Below are 20,953 nucleotides of genomic sequence, written 5' to 3' on the forward strand. Positions count from 1 at the left end.
CATTGAGGGCACATGTAGGAGTCGCTCAACAAGTCTTGATTCTTTCTTCTTCATTCTGGGATTTAGGTCTATCTTGCTTTCCTTTGTGCTAACAGTGAATGCTAAGACTTGGGCAATGCAGTTTACCTCTTTGGGCAATCATTTTCCTACTTATACAAGAAAAGATTGAAACTAGATTTTATTTCTCAGACTGTATTCTATGAAACAGCAGATGTTTACCCAACAACTCATTCACAAATATTCACTGTCATAGTTTTGCCAGGCTCTTCTGTACACTGGGGATCCAGTGGTGAACAAGGTAGAAAAGGTCCATGCTTACATGGAACCTACTTAACATACAGAAAAATAAAATAGGTATCATTGAAATGTGATAGAGTGAGCTGATGGCTGGTTTAGATTTGGAGGTCGAGAAAGGTTCTCTGAAAAGCTTCCATTTAACCTGAGATCCTAATGGCATGTGATGGTCAGGGGGGAAGAGAATTCAAGGCAGAGGGAATAACTCATTCAGAAATTCTAAGATATGTTGGTGTGGTTGAAGAACTGAAAGAAGACCAGTGTGGATGGAGCATAGTGACTGACTGAGGGAGAATCTTTAATGTGCAGTGTGAATCATCCTGGGTGATTTAGTTTGCAACATTTTCAAAGTTTGATTACAGAACCGGTTTTTCATAGGACATCTGTTGGAAAATGTTCCAACATTAGTTTCTGATTTCTTTCTGTTTCCAAACCGTGCTGCTCTTGTCCCAGCTGCAGTTCTGACTGAACATCTATTTTGAGAGAAGTCATGTGATGCTAGGCATTGAGCAGTTTTTCTGTGTCTCTCTATGGAAAGGTGCTATTCCCAATTCCCATAAGTCAGTGTTCTGAGGCTCTGGTTCTGGCCCAATCAGAAGTCATTGCAGTCTGCTTCCATGAATGCAATGACAGGGTGTCCCTTGCTTCAGAGTGACAGGGGTCTGCAAGGACTTTCTTACCAAATGGAATTGCTGAACACATTCAGACTCCTGTGCTTAATCTGAGGATGGAAGAAGAAGGTCTGTGAGTTTAGAGAGGTTTACTTGCATCTCTGGCCATGGCAATCTATGTCCTTCCCTACCTCAACTCCACGTAATTATTCAGGCTCTTTCACACAGTGAGTTGTCCTTATAGAGAAAGCAGACTTGTGGTTATTATTTTTGGTGTGGTAAAATTGTTGATTTAATGTGGGAAGATCATTTAGGTATAAACTATTTCCAAACGGAAAAATCCTCAGCAAAAGCCACAGTACCACTGTTAGTTAATGGTGTTGTTGGGCCTGAAGTCCAGGCCTTGCAATTCCTAAGTTTATTTTCTTTTACACTGTACTCTGCTACTTTCCCAAAGCCTGAGAATGACCTTACCAATCAGAATCACGGTTCGTCCCCCATTTGAAAACTCTTTTTCATGTCTCCACATTCTTCATGTTCTGCCTTCACCATATTCATCATACAAAATTAGGAATGAAGCATGTTTTCCTGGTGGGGTTGTATCAGAACCTCAGGGAGAGTGATATCCTAGAGATAATCCATGGTGAATCCTGTCCACTATTTATTCCGTTCCTCACATTGGTAGTGAAAGATGTTTGAAGACAGGTCATGGCTGTTTTTCTTTAAATCAACCACTAGAGGAAGCAAATGTTCTCCCCTTCTTTCAACCCTTCCACCCCACCCTACCTCAGCCCACCCCAAGAGTCTGTTAGAGCCTCATCACCCAGGAGCATACCAAATATATTTATTTCCTGCATTCTCTTCTTGACCCAATTTATTGCTTCCTCTTGTGCCACAACATAGGGCAACAAAATATCATACATTTATTACCTGCCATGCAAAAGAGCCCTTTGTGAGACAGGAGAGTATAATCTGGTTTCCCATTACTGCTTATGATGCCCTGGAAATTTTGGACCAGATTTAACATCTTTTGGGGGTTGGAGGAAGGTGCTTAGTATTACAGAGGTTGTTGCTGAGGGGGCAGCTGGCCACCTGTGAAGAAGTCTAACAGGACAAAATTGGATCGCGAGATCCATGGAAACAGGGTCTTTGTCTTGTTCATTACTTTATTTTCACCACCTGGCATGATGCTGGCTATGTGGAGCTCAATCATTATTTGTCAGATAAAAGTGGATTTACCATTGCATGCTATCCAGTATGCAATCCAGGTTCTAGACTTAAACTGTAAACCAGATTATCAACTCTTACTCCCATGGATTAAATAGCCTATTTTTTGTTTAACAAAATCCAAACCACTGTGGGACACTTTTTATCCGGGATGTCCAGGTTTCTACTCTTTCAGTACCTGAGAAGCCAAATTAGTGGCTGGACTGTTGCTTGTTGAATTCTGCGCAACCTTGGCCACAGTGGCCATAACGAACCATCTTTGTCTCACCTCTGCTTCTCCAAACTGCAGTTCTCTAAGTTCTGAAGCCCATCAGTTGGTAAATGCCCTGTCTTCAAACATCTTGCTTTACTCAAATTACTATCCCCCATTCATCTAATAGCTGTTCTCACTGAAGTAGTTTTTATGGACGTAGAAGATTGTCTCCCTCTTCACACTGAAAGTTTATTCTCAAAGGGCAAAAAACCTAATTTCTCTTATTTCCTAGATCTTGGGGAGGATGGGAGTGTCCTGGGTGGCGCAGTTTGTGCTCAACTACTAACGCTATGAGTCGGAATCTACTCGACAGCACTGGGTTTGTTTTTTGTTTGTTTTACTACCGTAAAGGTCGCCAGTCTGAACCCACCTAGTGATGCTGAAGAAGAAAGGCCTGGCCATCTGCTTCTGTGAAGATTACAGCCAAGAAAACCCTAGGGAGAAGTTCTACTCCTACTCTGTGACACAGAGGGTTCCTGTGAGTTGGAATTGACTCCAAGGCAACAGGTTTGGTTTTTCTTGGGCAGGGGGAGACTGGAACTGTTGCACTCATGTATCTCCAAAATCACACGGAAGACACTATCCATATTCTTCATTTTTGGCGTAAGCAGAAATCTGTTCTTACATGGTTTGTCTCTTGGCTCTTTAACAGCAGTGGTATTTGGTTAGTCATAGTTATAATTGTTCTCAGAAATTCTTTGGTTTTTCAGGATTTCAAGCTTAGATTCTGAGTGTCTTTCATCTTATAAGAAAGCATTTACCAGGAAATAAGCAACTCATGTATCTGGTAGGAGGACCTGGCATGCTGCTTTTCCCTCTGAGTGATCTTTGCATGTTGCGTTGCAGCATCCTGAAGATATTTGGGGTAAAATGAAAGAGACCATGTCATCTATTTGAGTCATGCAGTTGCAGACTTCATCTTACTTCTCCCATAAATTTAAACTTAAGCTAAGATGCCACATTTAACAGAGTTGCACTTGACAAAGGTTTTGCATTGCATACAAATTAAACCAGATCAAAAATAAAAATTTCAACTTAAATTCAGCCAATATAGGAGGTGGGGCCAAGATGGCTGACTAGGTAGAAGCTACCTCGGATCCCTCTTGCAACAAAGACTCGGAAAAACAAGTGAATCAATCACATACATGACAATCTATGAACCCTGACCATCAAACACAGACCTAAATCTATGAACCCTGACCATCAAACACAGACAATCTATGAACCCTGACCATCAAACACAGACCACAAACCCTGACCATCAAACACCTGAGTGACAGAGACTGAGAACGAACAACCACGGGGAAGCAGCGACTGTTTTCAGAGCCTGGAGCCAGTGTCCCAGTCAGGAAACCTTGGGACCAGGCTTTGGACTGGGCGCAGGGAAGCTGAGCACGGCATCCTGAGACGGCACAAACACGGGATGCAGCCCTATCCCCTAGAAGTGACCTCGGGGGAGGCCCAGCCAGTGCACACAGACAGCGCAGCGATGCGGCTGACAGGAGAAGTCACTGGGAGGCAGTGACTGGTTTTGGAGCCGGGAGTGTGGCGTCCCAGCCAGGGAACCTTGGCGCTGGGCTTTGGACTGGGAGCGGAGGAACTGACCACGGCTTCTGAGACAGCACAAGCACGGGACCCGGGCCTGACCCTTGGGGGCAATCTCTACCCAGCCAGTGCACACAGTCGACGTGCCCCTCGGGAATCTCAGATAAAACAGTCATCCCAAGCAAGATAAGTAACTTTGTCTATATTCTGGGGTGCTTTTACTCTCTCCTCTATTTTTTTTTTTATTTATCTGAACCCTCCCCTCCCCTTCCCAGGCGGCTTCATTAACATCGGAATTTCCTGAGCCAGAGAGTGAACTGCCCTGCAGTTTTTCTTTCTTTCTTTCTTTTTTTTTTTTTTTTGGTCTTTTCCTAACCCATTCTCCTGGCCTGAGAGAAGCAGCTACAAAAAACCCAGGGAACAAAAATCCTTCCCTAATTGGACTAAAAACACAGAACCAGCTCCAGCCAAGCATATGTAATCCACAGTCTTGGGCTTTCATCCCTACAGGGAACAAGGTGGCTATTATAATGCAAAGGCATTTCTGATAGGGATCTGACTGTAATTGTTTTAGCAGATTACTGGAAAGACAAGTTTCCCAGGTCTGATATCTCTGCGTATTCAACAGAGCCCACACTGACCCACAACAGGGAACTGAGGGCTGAAGCTCCCCCCAGACCACCTAGCCTCCTGCCTTAGGGGTCTAAGGAGGGTGACACCTACCAATCTGTAGAGGTACTTGCCTTGGGGGCCTAAGGTACAGCTGCAGAGCCCACCCACCAAAGTGCTTTAGGAATAGAGACACACCTACCTCACTGGCACTTGGGGGAAGCCTCTCAGCATCCTGCCCCACCTGGAGTGTGAACCCCAGCTGCTACTAGAATCTGGTGCACACAACTATCACCACTACTTCTCTAGGTGGATAGGTGACAGTCTGCACCACACACGTGATGACCCAAAATCAGATTCTACTCAAGAATAGTGAATGGACTCTTAGGCTTATATATCTGGTAACAGCCCAAACCAGCTGGTAATAGGACATAAGTGACTCAAAGGCTACAACAATCAAGACAGCGCATTTACGTATATTGAAAGAAAACAAAACAAGATAAGACTCAGTGAGCAAATATAGAATAAATCACTACAATATCTTAGTGATGGCTTGGAGACAGCAGTCGATATCAAACCACATAAAGAAGCAGACCATGATTGCTTCTACAACTCCCCAAACAAAAGAATCAAAATCTTTGCCAAATGAAGATACAATCCTGGAATTGCCAGATGCAGAATATAAAAAACTAATTTACAGAATGCTTCAAGACATCAGGGATGACCTCAGAAATGAAATAAGGCAAGCTACAGAAAAAGCCAAGGAACACACTGATAAAGCAGTTGAAGAAATCAAAAAGATTGTTCAAAAAACACTGGAAAAATTAATAAGTTGCAAGAATCCATAGAGAGACAGCATTCAGAAATCCAAAAGATTAACAATAAAATTACAGAATTAGACAACGCAATAGGAAGTCAGAGGAGCAGACTCGAGCAATTGGAATGCAGAGTGGGATATCCGGAGGACCATGGAATTGACAACAATATAGCTGAAAAAAAATTAGATAAAAGAATTAAAAAAAATGAAGAAACCCTAAGAATCATGTGGGACTCTATCAAGAAGAATAACTTGCGTGTGATTGGACTCCCAGAACGGGGAGGGATAATGCAAAACACAGAGAGAATACTTGAAGATCTGTTGGCAGAAAATTTCCCTGACATCATGAAAGACGAAAGGATATCTATCCAAGATGCTCATCGAACCCCATTTAAGATTGATCCAAAAAGAAAATCACCAAGACATATTATCATCAAACTTGCCAAAACCAAAGATAAAGAGAAAATTTTAAAAGCAGCCAGGGATAAAAGAAAGGTCTCCTACAAAGGAGAATCAATAAGAATAAGTTCAGATTACTCAGCAGAAACCATGCAGTCAAGAAGGCAATGGGATGACATATATAGAGCACTGAAGGAGAAAAACTGCCAGTGAAGGATCATTTATCCAGCAAAACTGTCTCTAAAATATGAAGGCAAAATTAAAACATTTACAGATAAACACAAGCTTAGAGAATTTGCAAAAACCAAACGAAAGCTACAAGAAATGCTGAGGGAAATTGTTTGGTCTGAAAACCAATAATATCGGATACCAGCACAACACAAGGTCACAGAACAGAGCATCTGATATCAACTCAAATAGGGAAATCACAAAAACAAATTAAGATTAATTTTGAAAAGAAAAAAACACTCAAAACAGGGAATCATTGCAGTCAATATGTAAAAGATCACAATAATCAAAAAGAGGGACTAAATACAGGTGGCATAGAACTGCCATATGGAGAGGGATACAAGGCAATATAGGACAATACAAGTTAGGTTTTTACTTAAAAAAATAGGGGTAAATATTAAGATAACCACAAAGAGTTATAACAATTCCATAACTCGAAATAAAAACCAAGAAAAACATAACAACTCAGCAAACATAAATTCAACTACTATGAAAATGAGGATCACAGAATTTACAAAGGAAAATATCTCAGCACAAAAAAGTAAGTGGAAAAATGAAATTGTCAACAACACACACAAAAAGGCATCAAAATGACAGCACTAAACACATACTTATCTATAATTACGCTGAATGTAAATGGACTAAATGCACCAATAAAGAGACAGAGAGTCTCAGACTGGATAAAGAAACACGATCCGTCTCTATGCTGCCTACAAGAGACACACCTTAGACTTAGAGACACAAATAAACTAAAACTCAAAGGATGGAAAAAAATATATCAAGCAAACAACAAGCCAAAAAGAGCAGGAGTAGCAATATTAATTTCTGACAAAATAGACTTTAAAGTTAAATCCATCACAAAGGATAAAGAAGGACACTACGTAATGATTAAAGGGACAATTGACCAGGAAGATATAACCATATTAAATATTTATGCACTCAATGGCAGGGTGCAAGATACATAAAACGAACTTTAACAGAACTGAAAACTGGGATAGACACCTCCACAATTATAGTAGGAGACTTCAACACACCACTTTCGGAGAAGGACAGAACATCCATTAAGAAGCTCAATAGAGACACGGAAGACCTAATTGCTGCAATCAACCAACTTGACCTCACTGACTTATACAGAACACTCCACCCAACTGCTGCAAAGTATACTTTTTTTTGTAGTGCACATGGAACATTCTCTAGAATAGACCACATATTAGGTCATAAAACAAACCTTTGCAGAATCCAAAACATCGAAATATTACAAAGCATCTTCTCAGACCATAAGGCCATAAAAGTGGAAATCAATAAGAAAAATCAGGGAAAAGAAATCAAATACTTGGAAACTGAACAATACCCTGCTCAAAAAAGACTGGGTTATAGAAGATATTAAGGAGGGAATAAAGAAATTCATACAATGCAACGAGAATGAAAACACTTCAGATCAAAACCTCTGAGACAAAGCAAAAGCCGTGCTCAGAGGTCAATTTATATCGATAAATGCACACATACAAAAAGAAGAAAGAGCCAAAATCAGAGAACTGTCCCTACAACTTGAACAAATAGAAAGTGAGCAACAAAAGAATCCATCAGGCAGCAGAAGAAAACAAATAATAAAAATTAGAGCTGAACTAAATGAATTAGAGAACAGAAAAACAACTGAAAGAATTAACAAAGCCAAAAGCTGGTTCTTGGAAAAAATTAATAAAATTGATAAACCATTGGCCAGACTGACTAAAGAAATACAGGAAAGGAAACAAATAATCCGAATAAGAAACAAGATGGGCCACATCACAACAGACCCAAATGAAATTAAAAGAATCATATCAGATTATTACGAAAAATTGTACTGTAACAAATTTGCAAACCTAGAAGAAATGGATGAATTCCTAGAAAACACTACCTACCTAAACTAACACATTCAGAAGTAGAACAACTAAACAGACTCATAACAAAAAAGAGATTGAAACGGTAATCAAGAAACTCCCAACAAAAAAAGCCCTGTCCCGGACGGCTTTACTGCAGAGTCCTACCAAATTTTCAGAGAAGAGTTAACACCACTACTGCTAAAGGTATTTCAAAGCATAGAAAATGACAGAATACTACCTAACTTATTCTATGAAGCCACCATGTCCCTGATACCAAAACCAGGTAAAGACATCACAAAAAAAGAAAATTACAGACCTATATCCCTCATGAACACAGATGCAAAAATCCTCAACAAAATTCTAGCCAATAGAATTCAACAACATATCAAAAAAAAATAATCCACCATGACCAAGTTGGATTTATACCAGGTATGCAAGGCTGGTTTAGTATTAGAAAAACCATTAATGTAATCCACCATATAAATAAAACAAAAGACAAAAACCACATGATCTTATCAATTGATGCAGAAAAGGCATTTGACAAAGTCTAACACCCATTTATGATAAAAACTCTCAGCAATATAGGAATTGAAGGAAAATTCCTCAACATAATAAAGGGCATCTATGCAAAGCCAACAGCCAACATCATTCTAAATGGAGAGAGCCTGAAAGCATTTCCCTTGAGAACGGGAACCAGACAAGGATGCGCTTTATCACCGCTCTTATTCAACATTGTGCTAGATGCCCTAGCCAGAGCAATTAGGCTAGACAAAGAAATAAAGGGCATCCGGATTGGCAAGGAAGAAGTAAAATTATCTCTGTTTGCAGATGACATGATCTTATACACAGAAAACCCTAAGGAATCCTCCAGAAAACTACTGAAACTAATAGAAGAGTTTGGCAGAGTCTCAGGTTGTAAGATAAACACACAAAAATCACTTGGATTCCTCTACATCAACAAAAAGAACATCGAAGAGGAAATCACCAAATCAATACCATTCACGGTAGCCCCCAAGAAGATAAAATACTTAGGAATAAATCTTACCAAGGATGTAAAAGACCTATATAAAGAAAACTACAAAGTACTACTGCAAGAAACTAAAAAGGACCTACTTAAGTAGAAAACATACCTTGGTCATGGATAGGAAGACTTAACATAGTAAAAATGTCTATTCTACCAAAAGCCATCTATACATACAATGCACTTCCGATCCAAATTCCCATGATATTTTTTAATGTGATGGAGAAAGAAATCACCAACTTCATATGGAAGGGAAAGAAGCCTCGGATAAGTAAAGCATTAGTGAAAAAGAAGAAGAAAGTGGGAGGCCTCACTCTACCTGATTTTAGAACCTATTATACAGCCACAGTAGTCAAAACAGCCTGGTACTGGTACAACAACAAGCACATAGACCAATGGAACAGAATTGAGAACCCAGATATAAATCCATCCACATATGAGCAGCTGATGTGTGACAAAGGCCCAGTGTCAGTTAATTGGGGAAAAGATAGTCTTTTTAACAAATGGTGCTGGCATAACTGGCTATCCATTTGCAAAAAAATGAAACAAGACCCATACCTCACACCATGCACAAAAACTAACTCCAAGTTGATCAAGACCTAAACATAAAGACTAAAACGATAAAGATCACGGAAGAAAAAATAGCGACAAAGTTAGGAGCCCTAATACAAGGCATAAACAGAATACAAAACATTACCAAAAATGACGAAGAGAAACCAGATAACCAGGAGCTCCTAAAAATCAAACACCTATGCTCATCTAAAGACTTCACCAAAAGAGTAAAAAGACCACCTACAGACTGGGAAAGAATTTTCACCTATGACATCTCTGACCAGCACCTGATCTTTAAAATGTATATGATTCTGTTAAAACTCAACCACAAAAAGACAAACAACCCAATCAAGAAGTGGGTGAAGGATATAAACACGCACTTCACTAAAGAAGATATTCAGGCAGCTAACAGATACATGAGAAAATGCTCTCGATCATTAGCCATTAGAGAAATGCAAATTAAAACTACGACGAGATTCCATCTCACTCCAACAAGGCTGGCATTAATCCAAAAAACACAAAATAATAAATGTTGGAGAGGCTGTGGAGAGATTGGAACTCTTATACACTGCTGGTGGGAATGTAAAATGGTACAACCACTTTGGAAATCTATCTGGCATTTTCTTAAAAAGTTAGAAATAGAACTACCATACAACCCAGAAATCCTACTGCTCGGAATACACCCTAGAGAAATAAGAGCCTTCACACAAACAGATATTTGCACACCCATGTTTATTGCAGCACTGTTTACAATAGCAAAAAGATGGAAGCAACCAAGGTGTCCATCAACGGATGAATGGTTAAATAAATTGTGGTATATTCACACAATGTAATACTACGCATAGATAAAGAACAGTGACGAATCTGTGAAACATTTCATAACATGGAGGAACCTGGAAGCATTATGCTGAGTGAAATTAGTCAGAGGCAAAAAGACAAATATTGCATAAGACCAGTAGTATAAGATATTGAGAAACAGTATAAACTGAGAACACATACTTTTGTGGTTATGGGGTGAGGGGGAGGGAGGGATGGTGAGAGAGGGTTATTTACTGATTAGTTAGTAGATAAGAACTACTTTAGGTGAAGGGAAGGACAATACTCAATACAGAGAACGTCAGCTCAACTGGACTGGACCAAAAGCAAAGAAGTTTCTGGGATAAACTGAATGCTTCAAGGGTCAGCGGAGCAAGGGCAGGGGTTTGGGGACTATGGCTTAAGGGGACTTCTAAGTCAATTGGCAAAATAATTCTATTATGAAAACATTCTGCATCCCACTTTGAAATGAGGCATCTGGGGTCTTAAATGCTAACAAGCGGCCATCTAAGATGCATCAATTGGTCTCAACCCACCTGGATCAAAGGAGAATGAAGAACACCAAGGTCACACGATAACTATGAGCCCAAGAGACAGAAAGGGCCACATGAACCAGAGATTTACATCATTCTGAGACCAGAAGAACTAGATGGTGCCCGGCCACAACCGATGACTGCCCTGACAGGGAGTACAACAGAGAACCTATGAGGGAGCAGGAGAACAGTGGGTTGCAGACCCCAAATTCTCATAAAAAGACCAGACTTAATGGTCTGAGACTAGAGGAATCCTGGCGGTCATGGTCCCCAAACCTTTTGTTGGCCCAAGACAGGAACCATTCCCGAAGACAACTCACCAGACATGGAAGGGACTGGACAATGGGTTGGAGAGAGATGCTGATGAAGAGTGAGCTACTTGTACCAGGTGAGCACTTGAGACTGTGTTGGCATCTCCTGTCTGGAAGGGAGATAGAAGAGTAGAGAGGGTTGGATACTGGCAAAATTGTCACGAAAGGAAAGACTGGAAGGGCTGACTCATTAGGGGGAGATTAAGTGGGAGTATAGAGTAAGGTGTATATAAGCTTATATGTGACAGACTGATTTGATTTGTAAACGTTCACTTAAAGCGCAATAAAAATTATTTAAAAAAATTCAGCCAATATAAATGTAAATATTTGTCTCTATGATTCCAAATTATGCATGAAAATGGAGGATTAGAAAAGAATCTTAGAGATGTGTTCTTCTGAAATGCAGAATAGAGTGATAGGGTCCATCTCTTCAACTTAAGTGTGATTTTATATTTATGCACTAGAGTGTTGGACTCAGGTGTGGGAGCTTATATTGTATCTTTTTTTTTTTTTAATAATATTTTATTGTATTTTTGGTGAAAGTTTACACAGTAAATTAGGCTCCCATTTGACAATTTCTATTCGAAATTTTCAGTGACATTAGTTGTATATGTTTTTTTGAATATGTCAACATGTCAACATTCTCTTTAATTGTGTTCTGGTTGTTTGGTTTTATACTGCATCTTTTTAGATTTAATCTTTTTCTCCAGCCCACTGGATTTTTTTTAATTTTAAAACTGTCATCATTCATGTCCTGTTCAACTTGGCTTTTTGTCTCCAATATATATAACATGAGGGTTCTGTTTAACTGTATTTAAACACTGGGAAAACAGCGTAAGACAGGATAGTATTGAAGGCAGATCCCGGTGACAGGTCTTCAAAATTCTCTTAACCATCTATAGAGTAGCTATTCCCTATCCAGGTTTTTCTTCTGGAATTCCAATATGTGGAACCAATAGAGAGAAAGCCAACAAATATTTTTCAGTGCCTGCTACATACCAGGAGTCTACTGGACTAGATGTTTTATGTTTATTATGTGTTATTTAATTTAATTCTTATTATAACCCAAAAAGAAGGGTGTTATTATGGCTACTTTACAGGTGGGGAAACTGAGACTGAGTAAAATTCCAAAAGTCACTCGATGGTAAGTGAGAGAGCTAGGATTCAAACCTAGTTCACCAGGTTCCATGCGTCTCCTCTTTACATCTCATTGGCTTCTTTAGGTTCCTCTTTTCTGCTTTGCCTTCTCCTCGAACACACCTGGCTGGCATTATTGCAATCCAAGCTAGTTCTAACTTGTCCTCCCAACAACATCCATTACCTGCTTTGTTATAGCTGGTCAAGAAAAAAAATAATTTTTTTTTTCTTAAGCTCTTAGAATTATTCTGTAAGTACTTACCATCTTTCCTAGGTCATGCCAGCCTCAGATGTGGTTAGCAATCTCTCTGTGTTGCCATCCAAGAAATGGCAGACCCCAAATTCTCATAAAAAGACCAGACTTAGGATAGGGCTGAGATGATCCTGCAGCAGGACACTGGATCCCTCTTTCCTGATTCATACCCATCCATCATTCAGCACAAATCTACCCATATGGATTATATTTATCAAGTCATATGAACATACGTATATTGACCTCTGGCTACCATGAAAGTCATTGTCAGCAAGCATAGAATCCTTGAGTTGAAACGTCTCTTAGAAATCTTTGACTCCAACTTCCCAACCAGCATTCTAGTCACCTAGCCTCCTCTAATGACATAGACTTTGCCATTTCATGAGGCCCCTAGTCTAGGGGTGGGCAACTGTATCTATAAAAGTTTTCTTTCTATTTCACCCAAATCCGTCTCTTGGTGTGATACTAATTTTAGCTTCTAAAACTACTTAGAAACAATCATTCATTTGGTCAATCTGTCTCTGTCAGCCTTTCAACAAATATTTACTGAGCAACTGCTGTATGCCCAGACAGTGTTTTAGGTTCTGGGATTAAAGCAGTAAATTAAAAGGATGAAAGTTTACTATTGGTTATCAGAGGTGGGAGGGGGAAGGGGGAGTCATTGCTGGGGAAGCACTGAGTTTCTGTTAAGGGCGATGGAAAAATTTGGAAATGGATAGTGGTGATGATCGCACAACATGGTGCATGTAATTAATGTCAGTGAATTATACACGTAGAAAATGTTGACATGGCAAATGTTATGTTACATATGTATTTACCACAATTAAAAAAAAGACAAAAGTTCTGTCCTCATGGAGTTTATATTCTAGTAGGGGAGATAGACAATAAGAAAAAGAGGTAAAATATATAGCATGATAATTAGCAGTAAGTGCTAACAACAAAAAAATAAAGCAGACAATGGGGGAATGAATGAGTCAGAAAGTTTGAAATGAATCTCATTCTTTTGTATAATAGCATTTCAAATATTTTAAGATAGCTGTCAAGTCCCTCAGCTCCTTTACCGGGACAGTGACTCTCCTCTAGATATTATTTTCTCTGTCGTAAATCCAGGTAGACCGTATCCCTGATCTACTGTCTAGTAGTGTGCCAAATGGCACGATATGTTTTGTGTGAATTTACGTTGCACCTGGGGATTATTACTTTCTCCCCTAAGTGCTCACTAAACATCCACTACTAACTAAGCTTCTGACTGGCTCAATTTCAAATTCGGTATAGAGATTTCAGATGTCACCCTGTCCATTCTCCATTCTTTGAGCACTTCTTCCTTTTTCCATAATTCTTTAATAATCTATAGACAACACTTTAATAATTATGTCTGTACTTTCTCTTACCAGTCCAGAACCTAGTTCCTCTCCAGTAGAGGACCTGGCTCATTTTGAATAATTAAGTGCTTTCTATTGGCCTTTAACTTCTCATTAGGCATTTTCTTCTCTCTTCCTGGCCTACAAGTCCTTCTTGAGAGATATAAGCAAAATCAGTGTTAACACTTTCCCCGATACTATATAATCATTTCCCGTTCTACCCTGAGAGGCTTATATCTTCCTTCAGTATCTTATTGTTCTAAATAAAGCTTTAGAGGCTCACTTGAAGACACACATTTTCTGGAATGTAGTTTGGACCAAGTGTAGCGTACCTTTTGATAAAACAATATCACATCGAACATCGATCCTAATGAGAAAATCACACATTGGGCAAGTTTTCCCTTCAAGGATTTTCATTGCAGCATTACTTATAATATCAGAAACTAGAAATAACACAAATGTTTAACAGTGGAAGATTTGTTAAATAACTTATGGTACAGTCATAAAACTTTAATAATCAGTAATTAAAATTCATAGCGATACTTGATAACATGCGGAAAGATAGGATGTATTGCTGGGTGAAAAAGTGCTTGAAAAGGTGTTTAAAGTAAGATTACATTATTGTAAAGCATGCATAGAAAAAAGACTTGTAAGAGATATGTCAAAATTTTCATGTTGTTGATATGGGTATTCAAAATATTCTACAGTGAACTTGTATTACATTACAATTAATAGTTTAATTTTTTTTTTTTGTCTGTAGATTTTTCCTGAGCTTTAGCTCTCTTGAGACTCCTCTTATGTACCTTTGACATGCATTTTCCTCTCATATTTTATGCCTATCCTTTAAAAATCAGGACATGTAAAGAGCTTCTTGACAGCTCCAGTGGTTTCTTAGCTGCCTTTTCTTTTATAACTCACATAACTTTTTTTGTTTGAATTCCATTAAGAATGTTCCATCTTGCTGGATCATCTTTCATTTTAGATTCTCAGGTCATGGGATTTCCTCATCTTTCCTTGATGTTTTTTGTTACCTGTTTTTCTAAAGCTTAGGTTCTGTGACAAGTCCAAAGTTCTAGTCTGTGTTCCTCATAGATTCCACAATGTCACATATGCTTCTGTTCTGACGTTTCCACTTGCTGTCAAGTTCCACTTTGTGGATCAGAATTTAATCCAAGAATAGCTTTCATCCTTACTCTTTTGAAACTAAGTCCTTGAATCTCAAGTCAAAAATTTATCCAGTCCTCTGCTTTTAGCTAATTCAGATTCCAACCAAATATCTTGATAGGAGAAGTTTTCCATTGCCACTCCATCACTCTGTCCTGGTTTGATGATCTTTGTTAGAAATACCTCTTTTATATCTTCCATCCGGGCGGACATTCTCTAGAATTCTCTCACTTAGCATTATTTCTATACTTATTTTCTCCAATCCCTCATCCTTAGATTTATGCATTTCCTCTATGTACACAGATCTTTCTGCTCACTCATCTTTATGTCAGAATCAACATCTTTCAGAAATTGAGAGAAGCCCAGGCCAGTTAAAATGTGAAGTTAGTGGATTATTTAAAAGTGCTAAGAAGCTAAAATGTAGTTGCAAAAGTCATGGAATATTTTATTTGGTGATATTTTTGAAAATGATATTTTACATATATACAAAAATATTAATTCCACAAATTTTGAGGTTTCTTTGGTAGAATAATTATACAATTTATTTGAAGTATTAATTCCGATTGTGGTAGATCCTCAGTTTGCTTACCTGGTATCCTTTACTTCCTTCAATAACATAATTAATTTTTTTCAGAATAGGAATGAAACCAGCTAAACAAATAGCTTTCTTTTTCAGTAAGGCTTGATCTCATGACAATGCTGTATTCAGTAGAGATAGCAGAATTGCCCTGAAGAGGGAGTGAAACAAGTAGCAACTTTTTTTTTTTTTTTTTGCTGCATCACCTTTCTTTTTCTTCCTACTTGAAACATGGACATGATGGCTTAAGTTGCTGTGGTCATCTTGTCAAGGATGGTGGAATGGAAAAAGGGAAAGATCCTAGGAGACAAATAAGACCTTCAATTGTTTAAACACCTGTTTGTTTGGCGTTCTGTTATTTTCAGCCAAACATATTCCTAAACTCATCACCTGTTTATAGCGTGTGATGAGAGTCTCTCTCAGTCCCATCAGGTGTCTCCTGCACTGTAACCTCATTTTGGAGATCCTGACAAATAGGATCCAATCCCCCGAATAGTCCTGATCAGAACTGTTCTTTTTAAAAAGGAATATCCTTTGATTATCTCAGTTGTGCATCCCGTTTAACAAAATCCTGTTGATACTTATGGATATGCTTGCCTGTTTGTGTTAAGAACTCAAATTTACCCTGTTTATATCTCTCATTGTGTGTGTTAGCTGGTGGGTATCTGTAGCATGAAATATTGTTTCTAACTCTATTTACACCTACTCCTCACTTACGAGCTATCTCGTTATCTGACATTTTGCAATTATAACAATAGTGAAAAATCCTCTATTTTGCACATTAATGACATATATCTGGCAGTAATGAATGCCGAGGTGCAAAGTGAGAGTGACGCTGGCTGTGATGATTAAGCTTATGTGTTGATTTGGCTGGGCCTTGATTCTCAGTGGTTTGGCAGTTATGTAATGATGTAGTTATCCTCCATTTTTGCATAATGCCAATTTTCACATAATGACCTGGTCTTTGGAGCCTAACCATGTTGAAAAGTCAGGACTGGATGTATTCCCATTTAATAAATGCTTCCCAGTGACATTTCTGTGGTGACTTTCTGGAATTTCTTCTACTGATAGGCTCCTTCTCTGTGAGTGATCCTTAGAGTTCTCCACTCAGCCACTCTTGTCCTGGATTATGCAGCTCCTTCTTAATCCCATAACAGAAAATACAATATCAAGGGTCTGCTTTTTTTCCTTTTCCTTTCAAAATTCTCCTCTCTTGCTTTTCTCTGTTAATTTTTTTCTATTTTTATTTTCCTTTTGAGAATAAGAGTCACCATATCCCTAGAATAATCCCAGGGAAAAATATACCTGAGCTGAGCTTATCAATCCAACCACCACACCCAGCCCAGTTCTGCTTTTGCTACAATTTCTTTCATAGTTTGCCTTCTTTATCCTCAGGTTCTACTTGGATGGCTCCCACACCCCATCCTCTGCCTCCTCCAATTTCTGAAATGTTTCCATGAGAGTCATTGGCAGCTATGAGTAGCCATGTTGCCCTCTTCCCAGCATGCACTACTCCTCACATAGGCAAACCTTATTTTTTACTTAAATTCTTTATAAAGTTGGCCTTGCAGACTATATTATGCCCAGAAAAGTTAAATGTTAACTAATACCACAAAATTAGTGGAAGAACCACAACTAGAATTTCTAATCAAGAGCTCTGTATTTGATGACATGGAGTGAAACTTAACATTGCCACCAATTCAAATTCATGCCCCATGTTTCACAGACAGACTGTTACGTAAGTCGTGATGCTGGCAGAGCAATGTTGACACATGCTGTCTGGCAGTTGGCCTCTTTTGTTTGGTTTCAAGTTTCAATTTCCTGTTTTACAGCTCATCTGGTACAAATGAGCAGAACAGAGAGCCAGTACAAGCAGAAAGCCTACAGATATAGGAAAAAGTAACTTGTCTTACAGGTAACATCAGTGTTTTCAGAGACCTAATCACTTCTCATTTCTGAAACTAGGTTATAATCTATTTGTCATTGCAGAGTTGACTACCAGCCAGTTTGGAATTCCAGCCTAGTTTGCAGAGGGTAAGGTTTGACTACTTGGGAAGATGCATGTCTATTTTAGCTTCTCAGGGACACACATAAAGCTGTTGTCTTGCTTTTCTCAGGACCCAGGCCCACTTTATATAGAGGAAACCACCAAGATTTGCCTTACTAGGAACCAGAATGGACAACTGTTCCTGAGAAGTGCCAAGCTGAGACCCACCACTGCCATATGCCACCTGGGGCCACTTCTCCCTCTACCACCAGCACCAAGGATACCAAGGCCCCAATTTAAGTCATATACCTTCAGTCTCCTGGACAAGTTCACTAACTCTTTCTGGGCTCAATTTCTTCATCTGTAAAATGAGAATAATAACATCTACTTTGCAAGATTGTCCTAATAATTAAATAATTTGAAGGCATATATTAGATATACAATAGGTATTTCATTTATTATTCGCAGAGTATTCATTGAGCACCTACTATGAGCCAGGTACTGTGCTAGGATAGAATCTCTGCTCTTAAGGTGCTCATAGTTTATTTAGTTGAGGAGGCAACATTTTTACAAATAATGATATAATTTCAATAAAAATAAAGGAAATAAACAGGACACTATGTTAGTTCCTGTTGCTGCTTAAATTTAGGTGCAGTATATACTGAAAATCAGAAGTTTTTGAGTTAGAAGTTAGACTATCTCTGGATATAATATTAGGCAAGTAAGAAAAATAATGACATTCATTTCTTAGCAGCAAATTGGGGCCATTATATAACGGTTTTATGATATATACCAGAAAAACTAAGAATTGTCTAATGGAAAATTATTTGTTTTTCCTTAATCCTCTCATAAAGAAAATAGAAATCAAACCAAGCCAAATCAAACAAAGCAAGCCACTAACTCAACAACAAATCAACCAGTTAACAAAGAGAAGAATTAAACAGTAAGATGTTTCTAAATTTCAGAAACAATTACAGTGATTCATTTCAGAGCCAAATTAAAAACAATTGGGTTGTTGTTAGTAGGCCCCAACTCATGGTAACCTCATGCACAATGGAACGAAATGCTTCCTGTGGGACTGTGGATTGGACTGTTGTGATCCACGGTGTTTTCATTGGCTGATTTTTGGAAGTAGATTGCCAGGACTTTCTTGGCAATCTGTTTGACATCATAACAACATACAAACCACCACTGACAGATAGATGGGGGCTGAGCATGAGGTGAACTGGCCAGGAATTGAACCCAGGTCTCCACCATGGAAGGCAAGAATCCTACCACTGAACCACCATTGGTATTTGGTGCTCCAGTCCTATGCTAAGTGCTTTCATGAATGTTCTCACTTATTCTTCCTAACAGCTCTTCAGATATATAGCTTAATATCCACATTTTGCAGATGAAAAAGAGTAAGAGCTACATCCCAAAAGTCACACTGTGCAAGAGAGGCAGAGGTGAGTCTCAAAGATCTTTATGATAAAAAAAAGCCTGTGCTATTAACCACCACATTATTAAAGCATTTGGCTAACAATACAATTATCTATACACTTATTTTGGAAAAAATTAGATTCTTATACTATCCACCAGTAAATTCCAGGTGGTTAAAATATCTGTTTAAAATATGAAACCATATAAACAGATGTAATACAAGAGAAATATTCTTATATCATTGGGGATGGAGAAACCATTTCTAATTATGCATGCAGCCCATAAATCATAAAAAAAAGTAATGAATAATAGGACTAAAATGTTGTTAGGGCAATAGATACCATAAACAAAGTTAAAAAGGAAATGACAACTGAGAAAAAAATTGCAATCTAGATAACAAAGGGTTAATATCTATAATAGATAAATAAACCAATCAGCCAATAGGAAAAACAAACAAATGGAGAAACAGGTTAATCCAAAAGCCCATTGTCATCAAGTCAGTTTTGACTCATAGTGACCCTATGGGACAGAGTGGAATTGCCCCATAGGGTTTCCGAGGCTATAATCTTTAGAGAAGCAGACTGCCACATCTTTCACCCACGGAGTGGCTGGTGACTCAAACTGCTGACCTTTTTGGTTGGCAGCCAAGTGCTTTAACCACTGTGCCACCAGGGCTCCAGGTAAAGAATATGAACATGCATTTCATAAAAGGTATAACTGTCATGGTAAGATCATCAACCTTACTGAGAGTTAAATAATATAAATCAAAACCATAACATATTATTTTAGAAATAATATATTGCCAAATTTGAAAAATGTTAATGTCAAATACATGAAAACAATATTAAATTAGCAAATATTAAAATTAAAATAGTTATTATAACTTTGAATGACTTATTTATTGAGTTCCATTAGTCCTGGAATCTATCCTAAGAAATATTCCCACACCTGACCAAAAATTCATATATAAAGGTTTAATGTTGTATTGCTTGAAATTTAGAAATAGAAGCAAGTAACAACAGAGAATTAATTGAATAACTTAATGATATTTCCATATGATGGACTTCACAGTCATTTAGAAAAAAGTTGACCTATATGCACATGATTTGTTATAAAATAAGGAAGCACCTTTCTGAACAGCATGATCTCATTTGTGTTATAGAACTCTATTTCTGTATACATAGAAGAGTAGTTTGAAAGATAAGTACTCAAATATTAGTCATAGTTATCTCTAGGAAATGAGAAGGATAGAGGGAGTTTTAGTATCTACTTTTGCATCATTTAAATTTTCAACATGCACACATCTGTGCACACATATGTATTTCTCCAAAAGCTTTAGAGACAAGTCAGAAATAAAACTTAGCTGTTTCATAAATCAAAAAAAAAAAAAAAAAAGGGAATTATTTATTTAAGAGCCAAGTAACCAAAATATGATTTTATGCTATGAATGGTTGGATGGTTGCTCTCATTCTGCAGTAGCTACTTAAAGGAATCTCTGAAGATTGCTTTTTTACTATTTCTGAGGATTTTAAAGCTTCTTTTTTGCTTTTTTGTTTGTTTCTGGAGAAGAAGACTGTTTTATCTAACTGGTGATGCAAACGTGGTGATTGGCCCAGAGAGGTAGATCTGTCAACAGGAGCCTTGCTCACGCTGCAAACACAGACAGCCACTTGCACATATGGCCATGTGTCTAACTCTTCTTCTTCATCTTAACTCCTTCTTCATCATGATTCTAATTCTTGTTAGCAGTTTCCAAGTTTTAATCACCAAAACTTTGATAGGAAAGTCATGCCTTTTGTGTACTTTAAATGAAGGTTTGCAGAGCAAATTAGTTTCTCATTAAATAGTTAATGTACATGTTGTTTTGTTACATTGGTTGCCAACCCCATGACATGCCAACACTCCCCTTCTCAACCTTGGGTTCCCCATTACCAGCTTTCCTGTCCCCTCCTGCCTTATTGTCCTTGCCCTTGG

General features: G+C 38.2%; 1 long non-coding RNA gene across 1 annotated transcript; it reads left to right on the plus strand.

Moving 5' to 3' along the window:
* Positions 1-10,316: 10,316 nt before the first annotated feature.
* LOC111750311 (uncharacterized) lies at positions 10,317-20,360 on the plus strand. The gene is made up of 3 exons (XR_002785472.2): positions 10,317-11,155; positions 17,560-17,604; positions 17,688-20,360. It is a non-coding gene; the product is annotated as an uncharacterized LOC111750311 (long non-coding RNA).
* Positions 20,361-20,953: the final 593 nt, after the last annotated feature.

Source organism: Loxodonta africana, chromosome 16, assembly GCF_030014295.1.
Source record: "Loxodonta africana isolate mLoxAfr1 chromosome 16, mLoxAfr1.hap2, whole genome shotgun sequence".
NCBI lineage: Eukaryota > Metazoa > Chordata > Mammalia > Proboscidea > Elephantidae > Loxodonta > Loxodonta africana.